The 12684-nt window shown below is 44.2% G+C and overlaps 1 protein-coding gene across 10 annotated transcripts in view; it reads left to right on the forward strand.

Moving 5' to 3' along the window:
- Positions 1-12684, forward strand: part of enox1 (ecto-NOX disulfide-thiol exchanger 1) — a 516884-nt gene that overhangs the window by 481514 nt on the left and 22686 nt on the right. The gene's annotated exons all lie outside the window — the stretch shown is intronic.

The following is a 12684-nucleotide window of genomic DNA, read 5'->3' on the forward strand; positions in this document are numbered from 1 at the left end:
CAAGTAACATTCCAAACCCAGGCTTCTCCCTATACTTTGAGAATAATTTACGTCTCACAATTTTCAAAATTGTTCTCCTAATTCCCCTAAATGCACTTTGCACAATTTTCTTCTCAATAGTTGCCCATTTCACCACCAATAAAATACGAAAACAGTTTGTGTTATGTGTCAACAAAGGGTGAGTGTGGGTGGTTCACTGTTCAATGATTTGCAGCACTGCATTTAGTTCCCGTCACTTCCTGTGGATAAGGCTTTTCATTAATGAGATCAGCCAGTCTGTAATTGATTGGAATTAAGGGATTAATAAACTGAGCCCTCCACAAGGTTTGCTGGTGTATTACTGAACCAGTTCAATACACAGCGTCTCCTGTCAGCCCGATTATCCTTTTCCTATTATAACTTTGCCTTTGTCATAAGTGTTGAACGGCTGAAGGTAATGACAAGCATTTCCAAAGCCAAGATCCTTACAGCAACAAAACACTAATGGAAAGGAAGCCCATTCTTCCTCCCATCTATCTTCTGGACAACCAAAGGCCTTATTGATTACGCCTTTTTTTAAAATCTGATCTTCATCCAAATTCTTTCAGTTCATCACTCAGCCACAAATGTCGTGGAAGCAGGTTGGTTTTGGCCAACTGAAACTCCGCACCAATGAAGAAGTTTCATGATCCGAACATGTCGCTTCCAATCAATGACTTGGACTTCAATAGTTCCATATAATATCTGAAAAATGTATACAATATACATGCTGAAATTCTTCTTCACAGACATCCATGAAAACAGAAGAGTACCCCAAAGAGTAAGTGACAGTAAAAAACTTTAGAACCTCAAAGCCACCCCCACTACCCCCCCTGCACACAAACAGCAGCAAGGCATTGACCCTCCACTCCCCACTTACTTCAGCAAAATGCCTTCACCTGCCAAGCAGGCAAGAGCAAAGCCCCCAGGAAAGACCATGATCTGCAGTACAAGTAAAACTAATAGTTTTCCCTGATAATTTGAAATACCACAGGCTCGCTGTCTCTCTCCAATAAAGGGGCAGAGAGGTATCACTCAGCGAGAGGGGAGACATAAACAAAGCAGCTTGCTGATTTATGATGTTAAAGTCTGCCGTGCCGACTCGAGAATCAGGAGCAAACTCTCCCTCACCAACGAGAGAAAAAGAGAGGTCCGCTCACTGAGTACAGAGCCCCCAACAGCTGATTTGTTGTTCTTAATATTCCATTTTCTTCCATGTTGCTTCAGTCAGTGGCACCGGCACAGAATCAGTTCATCCCCAGGGACGCAAAGCCTCGGAATGCCAAAGGTGTGCTCATCTTCAATACTGTGTCCTTGGGATGTCAAAAAACTTCTGCTCGGTGAGCCCCAAGAGCGGGAGCCAACTTTGTAAAGAACCAAAGTTTGAGTATAGTTGTAGCTCCAGATCTTTGGCAGAACCCCATCCACCTTGGAAAGGAAAAAGAGAGATGTTAAAGGTAGAAATTAAGCTGTTTATGCAGATGAGCTGAAAGGATTCGCTGTCCAATACCATCGTAGCTTCACCAACTCTGGGATTACCTGATGATTGAGACCTTCGAACACACAGACATACCTTAAGAGAAACGTAGAAAAACCATCTACCCACTTCCCCACAAACGTACTCCACCATTCAATCAGATCACAGCTGACCTGATTGAACACTCAGCTCCACATTCCCATCTACGCCCAGTAACCATTCATCTCTTCCATACCTTAGAAGTAATCCAAGACTGTGCTTTCCATTGTGCTTTGAGCAAATGCTCCCAAGACCTGTGACCCTCTGAAAGAAAACTTTTCCCTGGTTTTTAATTGTTAAACATTGACCCCCATTTTTTAGCTTCTCCAAAAGAGAAGACATCCTTGCCCACTCCACTCTTGAAAGAGTCCTCACTATCCAATATGTTTGAGTTGTTCCTTTCACTGTTCAGTGGGTGAAATCCCAGAGTGCCCTACCTTTCCTTACAAGCCAATCACCCATTCCAGACATCAGTCAAATAAACCCTCTGGGAACTCCTTCCAACATATTAACTTCCTTCCAATACAGTACATTTAGCTCAAGATGTGGTCACACCAAACTCGAAACAAATCATCACTACATTTGTATTCAGTTTCATTAACAATAAACATTCACGGTCTGTTAGCTTTCCCAATTACTCTGCAATGCTTACTTGTCTTTTGCAAATCAGGCATTTGGACGTTAGATTGCTCAGATGTGCTTTCATTGTGAAGACAAAAGCAGATAACCATCCCATTCCTCTCAATGATTCGAGACTGTCCCATCCAGTATCTAATTCTCTCCATTGCATAAAGAATCTTAAAATTATCTAGCACTAACTGGCATTCACCTAGATTTACATTGTGAATGCTTTTCAATAGCATCTGTTGTTCACACGGTCAAAATTTGCCCACAATTTTCTTGTCAGTCCCAGTTACATTGGTCTTCAATGCAATATAAATTGTCTCCATCTCCTTTCTGTATTAAACACAGTTAATGGTTGTTTTATTACTGAAAATAGAGCCCCAGTCTGAAAGCAAAATTACATTTGCATTTTATGAAGATAAGTTACTCTATTATTTGGGCAAACAAATCTAGGAAATAATCACCACTGAGTTATATGAATCAATCACAGATTTAATCTGCGGGATCTGCAGTCTCCATTCAGACCCACTGAGTACTTCCAGCATCTCTTGTTTTTATTACAAATTTAATCTTGGTCAATAAAGGGATTTGGAATCCACGAACTGCTCCCGTGTGCTGAGGGATTAATGATAGCAATAGCTCCCTTCTGGTGTTCTATCACCAATCTTATTACCAGTGAAGCAACAGTCTGCAGGGTGAACTTACCGGGATGAGCAGCATCTGTGAGGGAGAAAGGACTTATATCATCAATTCCTTCTTCCGCACGGAATGTGGCTTCATGCGGATAATCCCGAACATTTCACCAGAACGTTCATGGGGCATTTGTAGGATTGAAGTGTTCAATGCGCTCTGCATAAGGAGACTGACTCGTGTGGCAGCAGGTCATCTTATTGCAAAGCTATGTTTCGAGTATCACTTCAAAAAAACAAGTACAAACACGGTTTTTGTAACTGTCTTGGGAAGTTACTGAGTGCTACAGCAAAGAAATAGCTATTCAACCCACTTATCTATATGGGGGGCTGCGAGAAATGGAGCGCTGGGGTCCCAGCTGTTCACGGCCTGTCACTGCGATCTGGGTGAGGACACTGGTGAAATGTCACAAGATTTGCTGATGACACAGAGCTGGGTGGTAGTGAGAGAGGGGATAGAGATAGGCTGAGAGAAAGGGCAATGGCATGATTGATGGAATATAGTTGGAAAAATTGCACGTTCATTTAGTTTGGCCAAGGAAAAAGAAGGTTTTTTTAAAAATCTAGTTTTTTCCACATTTCCTTTCAAAAAGGAATGGGGCCATCAAGTCTGTGTTGTAATGGAGAGCCCTCCAATTTCCTAATTTCTGCTGGAACCCTATTCCCTTACATTCCCATCAAATCCCCTCAGATTCTATTGCCCACCCACACATTTGGGGCAATTAACCAATTAAGCCACACCTTGACCAATTAAACCACACATCATTGGGATGTGGGAGGAAGCTAGAGCACGGTCACAGGGAGAACATGGAAACCTCACACACTGATAGCATGAGGTCAGGGTTGAACCCTGATCTTTGGTGCTGCGAAGCTCCCTTTGCTGCACTCTGACACAGGTCAGAATCAGAATCAGGTTTAATATCACCGGCATGTCTCGTGAAATGTATTAACTTAGCGGCAGCAGGTCAGTGTGATACGTGATAAATACAGGAAAAAATTGAATTACAGTAAGTATATATGTGTACTAAATAGTTAAACAGGTGGTGCAAAAACTGGAATAATAAGTGGTGAAATGGAGAGCGAGCCTGTGGTGTGTCGAATTACCAGGTGAACGAGTCGTCTTTGGGGTACTGCAAGTCTGTGTCTTTATTGATGCTTTGCTGCACACTTGAGTGCTCGGTGGAGGGTGCTGATGCTTTTTTGCTGGTGGGGAGGGGGGGAAATCGTTGCTTTGCTGCTGCCTGTGCATGGGAGGGGGGAACTGAGGGGGGGGGTCTTTGGGGTTCTAACGTCTAACTGTCGTTCATTCTTTGGGGCACTCCTCTGTTTTTGTGGATGATTGTGAAGAAAAAGAATTACAGGATGTATATTATATACATTTCTCTGACATTAAATGTACCTTTTGGTGAGGTAGTGATCAATGTCCATTTAGAAATCGGATGGCTGAGAGGACAAAGCTGTTCCTGAATCACGGAGTGTGTGCCTTCAGGCTTCTGTACCTTCTTCCCGATGGTAACAATGAGAAGAGGGCATGTCCTGGATGGTGGGGGTCCTCCTACTGTACAGCTCCTTGAAGATGACTAAATTTACAAACTTTTTATATTGAATTGAATGATCATTATTGTCATTGTACACAGGTACAACGAAATTCCTCTCAGGCAATTAAACAAAGCGGTAGATAAAAACAAGACAGTAATAGAAAAATGGTATTAAATAGATAAGTAGCATAAAATAAGTTGCAGCAGCACCAGAATATCACAGTAATGCACAAAGTGCTGTTAGTGCAAGTATTTGAGTCCTTGTGTGTGCTCACAGTTTCAGTCATTGTTCTGTGGGAGTGGTGTGATGGGGCCACAGCTCTGGGGTAGAAGCTGTTCCTCATCTTACTTCGATCTTGAGCAGTTGCCCCTCCCCCACCCATACCAGACGGTTATGCAACCTGTCAGAATACTCTGCAGGATACATCTGTAGAAGTTTTCCCGCGTTTTAGGTGTCAAACCAAATCTCCTCAAATTCCTAATGAAATATCCTTGCCCTAGTGTTAGTGCTCATGAAGATCCGATGTCCTTGTACGGAAATCCTTAGCAGATAGCACGTAACCTCAGCCAGCAATTAAGAAGGCAACTGGAATGTTGGCCTTTATTGCAAGAGGATATGAGTACAGGATTACTATAATTACATAAATATATATTTATATGTAATTATGTGTGTGTGTGTGTGTGTGTGTGTGTGTGTGTGTGTGTGTGTGTGTGTGTGTGTGTGTATATAATTGTAGAGTGCCATGCTGAGGTAGGTTCTGGAATCTTGGTCTGCAGATCTGATTGTCCTGCTTAGGAAAAGGTATACCTGTAATAGAGGATTACAATGAAGGCTCACCAGACTGATTTCTGGATGGGACACAGTACAACTGAGAGAGATTATTCTGACTTGGTCTTTACTCTCTAGAGTTTAGAGAAAACATATGAGTGGCAATCTCTTGTAATAGACCAGATGCTCATAGAGCTTGACCAGGTGGTGCTGAAAGGATGTCTCTTCCCTCGGCTAAAATGAGAGGTCACTGTCTCAAAGTAAGAGACTCAACAGAGATGAGAAGAAACTTCTTCATTCAGAGGGCCAATGTATCTTGATATTCTCTACCCAAGAGGACTGTGGAGACGTGTTCATGGAGGAGATCCAGAACAAAGATCCACAGAAGTGTGGATACTAAGGAAAGAAGGATTTGGGTTCAGTGCAGGAAAGTTGCTCCAAGGTGAAGGATCATACATGAACCTGTTGAATGGGGGTTGAAAGACTGTTCCCGCTGTGTTCGTAGTTCCTCACAGACGTAAACTATTCCTTCAAAGAGCTTTGTACATTGTCCCAGTTTTCCACACTTCCCTTGTGTACTTGTGTTCCCTGTTACAACACAGTCAAAACACAGACGATGTCTGAAGCTGGTGATCTGACAGCTGAAGCAGGAAATGCTGGACCCACTCGGCACTTGTGGAAAGCAAGAGACAGAGTTAACACTTCAGGTCATACTTTTCTCTCACAACTGGTGCTGCCTGACCCATTGGGCTTTTGTTTAAAACTTATAGGGGAAGCTAGACTGGAGGGTGATGTTGTAATCTGAAGTCACTGATGGGTAATTTGACAGGTGGAGTGGTGCTGAGGTCAGGGATACAACATCAGTGAATTGGTTCATTATTAAACGTATTGAAATCCAGTGAAAAGTTAGCTTTGTAAGCCATCTATACAGATCACTTCAAAAGATAAGTATGTTGAGACAGTAGGAAGGAAAAACAGTAAGAGATTGCAGAATAGAGTGTAACAGTTACAGAGCACGTGCGATGCAGGTAGACAAAAAGGTGCAAGACCGTAACGAAATCTCACTGATGGGGGAATAAGAATTTTCTGTTGCTCTGGGATTTTCACCAAACACGTTACTTCATTCTGTGACCTCCTTTAGTACTGTAATGTGACGAGTGCTGCGGGAGAATGTCCCAGAGGACATCCTGCATTTCCTCCGGAGACATCCTCCCTCTGCACCTCCTGTGGTTTAATTGACTGAGGATAGCGAGGGTTATCGAGGGATGGCCAGTTCCGAGGGCCAGGTCAGCACATTTGGCCTGTACAGACAGGAATGTGCTTGAAGTGTTCTGTCTCCATGCTTGAGTGAGGTGTGTCTCCTGGGCCTGGACCCCTGGCTCACTCACCCCACTGAACGAAGGCACATGACTGGTGAGGTGACGGAGCTGCTGTGAAGGAGATTATTGAACTAGGATTGGATTAGTTACTCTAGGGAGATACTCAGCACAGAAACAGGCTTGGGTACGTACCAGCCATCAACCACACATGGGCAGTTGGTCGAGCAGCTGTTCAACTTCCTTTCTGACTGCACTCCCCCCTTGGGAACAATGGATGCTGCGAAATCACACTGGCAGCCGGCCATTCCCAAGGCAAAATAAGAACAAGTTGCACCAATAATTTCCGGAGAGGGGCAAGGACAAAGATGCTGCTGGGAAGCTGTGGTTGCTTTTATAGTTGCACATTTTACATTAGAGTTTTAAACAACCAGAGGTTTATCCTCTGAGAGTTCTTCATTAGCTGTAGCAGCGATGAAATTGATTGGGCAATCATCTCCCTTTCTAGGGCAATTTTGTGGGAGGCGTGTGTGTATTTTGTTAGTCAGAATATTGTGCAGAAAAATCAGTTGTTATCAAAGGAGGCGTGATGGCAGTAATAAGGGGCTGCTTGAACTTACAGATGGGGAAGTGAGTCAGCTGGGAAGGGGAGAGCTAAAAGTTTCATTTCCAGCATGGATGCTTCACTCCTGAGGGAGCTGGGTTCCGGTGGAAAGAAAACAAGTTTCACAACCTCTGGAAGTTCCTCAGCACTTCCTAGTTGACATCTCGGCCCAAAACGTTGGCTATACTCTTTTCCGCAGATGCTGCCCGGCCTGCTGAGTTCCTCCAGCATTTTGTGTGTGTGGCTCGGATTTCCAGCGCCTGCAGACTTTCTGGTGTTTGCGATTGTACTTTCTATTCGATTGGTACTGGAATCGGTTTATTATAGTCACTTGTGCTGAGATACAGTGAGAAAGAAGCTTTTGTTCTGCTTTCCATCCAGACAAATCACTCCATGTAAACAGAATGCAGAATAGAGTGTTTCAGCTACAGAGAAAGGGCAGTGAAAAGACAAAGACCAGATAGGCTGGAGAGAAGAATTCAAGAGTTCATCTTTTATTGCATATGGGTTCCAGAGTCTGATAACAGCAGGATAGACATTGTCCTTGAGTCAGGTAGAATGTTTCACAAGCTTTTGTCACAAGAGAGGGGAGAACAGAGAGTGACCCAGATGAGCAGGGGCTTCGATATATCAGAATCGTTTAATATCACTGGCACATGTCGTGAGAATTGTTGTCTTTGCATCAGCAATACAGTAGAATACATGATACAGGTTTCCCCCGCAATCCGAAGGCAGAGCGTTCCTATGAGACCGTTCGTAAGCCAAAATGTCGTAAAGCGAAGAAGCAATTACCATTACTTTATATGGGAAAAATTTGTGAGCGTTCCCAGACCCAAAAAATAACCTACCAAATCAAACAAAATAACACATAAAACCTAAAATAACGCTAACATATAGTAAAAGCAGGAATGATATGATAAATATACACGCTATATAAAGTAGAAATATTGTAGGTACGGTGTAGTCTCACTTATCAAAATCAGGAAGACAGCGAGCAAAAATCGATTTGGAGGAAAAAGATCAACACGTACACGCAAAAGCACATACATGCATATGCACGTACACGCATGAGCAAACAACTGCCTGCACAAGGCTTCATGGTCATGGTAGTCTTTTTCGGGGTATAAAGCGGGCATCTTGTATTTGTTAAAGCGAAAATCCTCTTTGGTTAGTGAAAACAGGTACTGATGTAGGTCTCTCATAACAGCGAGCTGTTACACGTTTTTGAGGCATCGCTCCTTGAAGATGTCCTGGACACTACTGGGGCTAGTTCCCATGATGGAGCTGACTGAGTTTACAAATCTCTGTAGTTTATTTCAATCCAGTGCAGTAGCCCCTCACCCCATGCAGCCAGTTAGAATGCTCTCCATGGTACATTTGTAGAAATTTGTGAGTGTCTTTGGTGACAAACCAACCCTCCTCAAACCCCGAATAAAATACAGCCGCTGTCGGGCCTTCTTTCTAGTTGCTTTCCTGAGGCAGCAGAAGGTATTGACGGAGACGGTGGAAAGTTACATTCAGAACTCTCTGCAATTCCGTGCAGAGCAGTTGTCGTACCAAGCTGCAATACATCTGGGCAGGAGGTTTTCAAAGGTGCCTCTAGAAAAATTGATAAGAGTCATCAGGGACATGCTGAACTTCATAGGTGGAATGAAAGAACCCCAGCTGATAAACGTGCATGGAGAGATCCCACTAAATTAACCGATTGACAGCTGTGTGTTGACAAGGAACTTAGAACAATGTCACAGCATCTCCCGTTTCCACTCGAGGGAACAGAGGGGGCCTCAGGGTGCTCCCCCGCCAAGAGCATCCACACTGATTGAACTAGAGGGATTAACTGAGTCAGTGCTGCAGCCCTCTGAGCCAGGCACAGCTGATACGAAGGCAGCAATTCTCCAATAAACCTGCGCAGAGACCTTGAGTTTCAGGCTCAGTGGATGCTTTCATTACAATGTGTACAAGAATCTTAAATTCCAAAGTCCATGTGATCCATCTATATCCCATTAAACATTAATGTACAGATTATGTGGGGAAAGAGGTTGGTCATAAATTCTACTTGGAAAACAGTTCCACACTTTCACTTAACAGAGTGGAGTTAACCTCCCGGAGGAGATTAACACTTAATAAGATGAGCCATTGTTTGCAGTGACTGGGGATGGGCCGGCTCAGTGCATGGAGTTCTTGGAGCAACCTTGGAGGGTGGTACCACGGCAAAGTGGTCAGCACCACCTGACAGGGGTTCGATCCCGACCTCCAACACTGTCTGGGTGGAGTTTGCACGTTCTTGCTGCCCGATTCTGCCCCACTCCTCCCCTGCCCTCACGTGCTCCTTTGTTCCATCACTCCACTGTGCCCTGAGATCTTGTTGCCTCAAAGCAGGCTGCTGTCTTTGTATGCACTGCAAATGAAGGTGGCTAACTGCGTGGAAAAATGTGTAATGACTTTTCAAGTCTCCATCGTTGGGTTCAGGGCTGATTGCTGAGCAGACACTGACCCCTACTGTTCAGTTCTGCAATAGCACACTGAGCCTGGGCACTCACTGCATCTTACTTTTTCCCAGTTATTCACTCACGAGATAAGCACATTGCTGTTGAGGCCAGTCCACCCTAACTAACCCCAATCTGGGAATGCAGATCGGTGGGTCTGGAATACTATGTAGTGCAGACTAGGGAAGAACATCACATTTACTCGCTGGAGAGTGTTAGCAACCTTGGTGAGTTTAAACAATAATCCGGTAGAGAAGTATATACAGAATACTAAGATGAGGTTTAGATCGGGTGAATAGTCAGAGTCAGCTTCCCATTTCAAATGTCAAATGCCAGAGGGTGTCACTTTGAGGTGAGGAGGGGGAAGTTTAAAGGAGATTTATGGGAAAGGTTTTTTTCTACGGGTGTCTGGAATACACCGCCAGAGGAAGTGGTATAGGCAGATGCAAAAGAGACAGTTAGATAGGCCCATGAAAAGAGGAAAATGGACCAGGTGCTGGCATGTAGTGTTTTGTGTAGGTTGCTGTTCAGTTTGGCACAGACATCAGCCGAAGGGCCTGTGCCTGCACTCTACTGCTCTTTGTTCTAAGTCCAGATTTTTATTTAGTTACCTGAGTTCAAACCCCCCAGCTGCTGTGGTGGGATTCAGAGAACTCGAGTCGAGGGAGATTGAGGTCTCCCCTGTCCTTCGCTCCTGCTGAAGGGTCTCGGCCCGAAACATCAACTGTACTGTTTTCTATAGACACTGCCCGGCCTGCTGAGTTTCTCCAGCATTTTGTGTGTGTTGCTCTGATTTCCAGCGTCTGCAGATTTCCTCTGGTTTGAGATTGAGGTGCTTATGTACATGAGAGTAAAAAGTAAGCGGATGGGTGCAGTCAATGGCGCACTAATCTTTATTGTCTGGAAGCTGCAGTTGAGAAATAGTGTTGTACAGGGTGTTGAGACTGTAACTGGAGTGCTGGGCACAGTTCTTACCCCTTATTTAAGAAAGGATAAACTAACTTTGGAAGTAATGAAGAGATCCACCTGGTGAATTCCTGGCAAGAGACAATTGTCTTATCACAAATGGCCAAGCAGACTTGTATAGTTTCGGCATTAGACAAATAAGGGGTGATATTATTGGTTTACAAGATTCCCAGAACCTCTGGAATTCTTTATCAAAGAGGCTAAAGAAACAACAACCTTGCACTTTACGTCAAGGAATTGTTTGTGGACTTAGCAAAGGAAAGTCAGGGGAACACACACCAGTCTTCATTGGGGGATCAGCAGTGGAAAGGGTGAGCAATTTCTAGTTATTGGGTGTCAACATCTCTGAAGATCTATCCAGGGCCCAACATATTGATGTACTTACAAAAACGGCATGACAATGGCTGTATTTCATTACAAGTTTGAAGAGACTGAAGACTCCCACAAATTTCTACAGATGTACTGTGGAGAGTATTCTAACTCACTGGTTCCCAAAATCTTTTGTGTTACTGCCCCCTTGGTACCCAGAACACATCCCCAGCACCCATCTTCCCTCTTTCCAACCATTACATAAAAACTATAAAGAAATACGATTTCTGATGTGCAGTGAAAGAAATAGGAAATACAAATTCAAAAAGTAACAGATAATTGCAGAAATTATTGAAATCTATTTATAGCTACAAAAAAAATTATTTCTTAATTTAATTACAGTGAAAACAAGTTTCATCCACAATTTTAAAGCATAGATTAACAGTCCAACTATTCACTACTTCAGTGCTTTTTCACCTTTCAATGAGATGGATGAGCTTGGTGCAGTGAGATCAGCTTCTCAACATCAGGCTGAATGGCACTCAGGAGTCTCAGGTCCCCACGTTCAGTAACTTGCAGTCTGTTTCGTTGTTTTGAAAGATGTTGGGCAACTGCACTGAAACTGTGCTCCACACAATATGATGTTGGAAAGGGAATACGCAACTTTGTCCTTTTTCGACAGTCCAGGAGATTTCTTAATGCAACAAAAAGTCTTGATATGATTTTATGAACCTCAGCTTCAGCTCAAAGCCATTTTGTAGTGAGATCAGTTCTTCCTCCACCCTTCCCATTAATTCCTCATTACAAGGGCATCAGGCCTGCACAGGCAGACTCCTCCCAGTCTCCACCCGGCCATCATTTCCAACTCAATCACCTGCAGCCTATTTAAACCCAGCCCTCATCCACATTCTTGTTCACTCATGCAAACCAGACAACCTCAACCAGTTCTTCCTAGCCTTCAATTACTTTGTTGCCTTGTTGGGTTAAATATCTGTTCTCTTTTGTTCTGTGGCTCCTCGTGCTTCTAATTTAGCGGTTTATTGAAGTTATCACTCGCCACTGAATCGTCTCCGCTGCTGTGAGTTTGGGCCAAGCCTCTTCTACATTTCCCGACAGGATGAGAGAACCAACGAGTAACACAGCAGAGTATGCTTCGCTGATCCAAGTCGTCTGTTGATATGAGTACATGATGCAGAAGCAACAGGAAACCGTTGACCATCTGCCTGCCACTCTCCATCTCGATACAGCAATCTCACGATGGTCAGCTTCCTCCCTCTCATCCCGGATCCCAGTGCCCATACACATCCCTGGATCCCCAACCTGATGCCGCAGCTCCCTGTCCCAGTGCATCTTACACGTTGATCTCTGTACGTTACGGACCGAGACAAGCTCACCTTCATCGTCTCGCTGTTGACTGGGCGAGCTCCGACCTGGCTGGGACAATAAAACCACAACTTGCAATAACTATGAGGAATTCACTGCTGAGACACGCCGGGTTTATGACCATCCGGGGCAGTGGATCAGATATTTCACAGATGTCAAGGCTCACGCTCGGTGCTGGATTACACCGCGGAATGTAGGACCGTCACAGCGGAGTGCAGCTGGAATGCAGAGGCACTGCTGGCCCAATACCCTCACAGCCTCTCAGAGCACTTGAGAGACAAGCTGTCTGCCCAGGAGATCCCCACGGACCTCAAAGTCCTCACCACGCTGACCGTCCAAATTGACAAGCGTCTGATGGAACAACCCACAAGATCATCAGCCAGAAACCCAGTTCCTTTTCAGGCTGCAGAACCCTTAATATCAACACCTCCAGAACCCCAGTTCCATTCCCAAAACCATTTCAGGC

This window comes from Hypanus sabinus, chromosome 4 (genome assembly GCF_030144855.1).
Source record: "Hypanus sabinus isolate sHypSab1 chromosome 4, sHypSab1.hap1, whole genome shotgun sequence".
NCBI classification, from domain to species: Eukaryota; Metazoa; Chordata; class Chondrichthyes; order Myliobatiformes; family Dasyatidae; genus Hypanus; species Hypanus sabinus.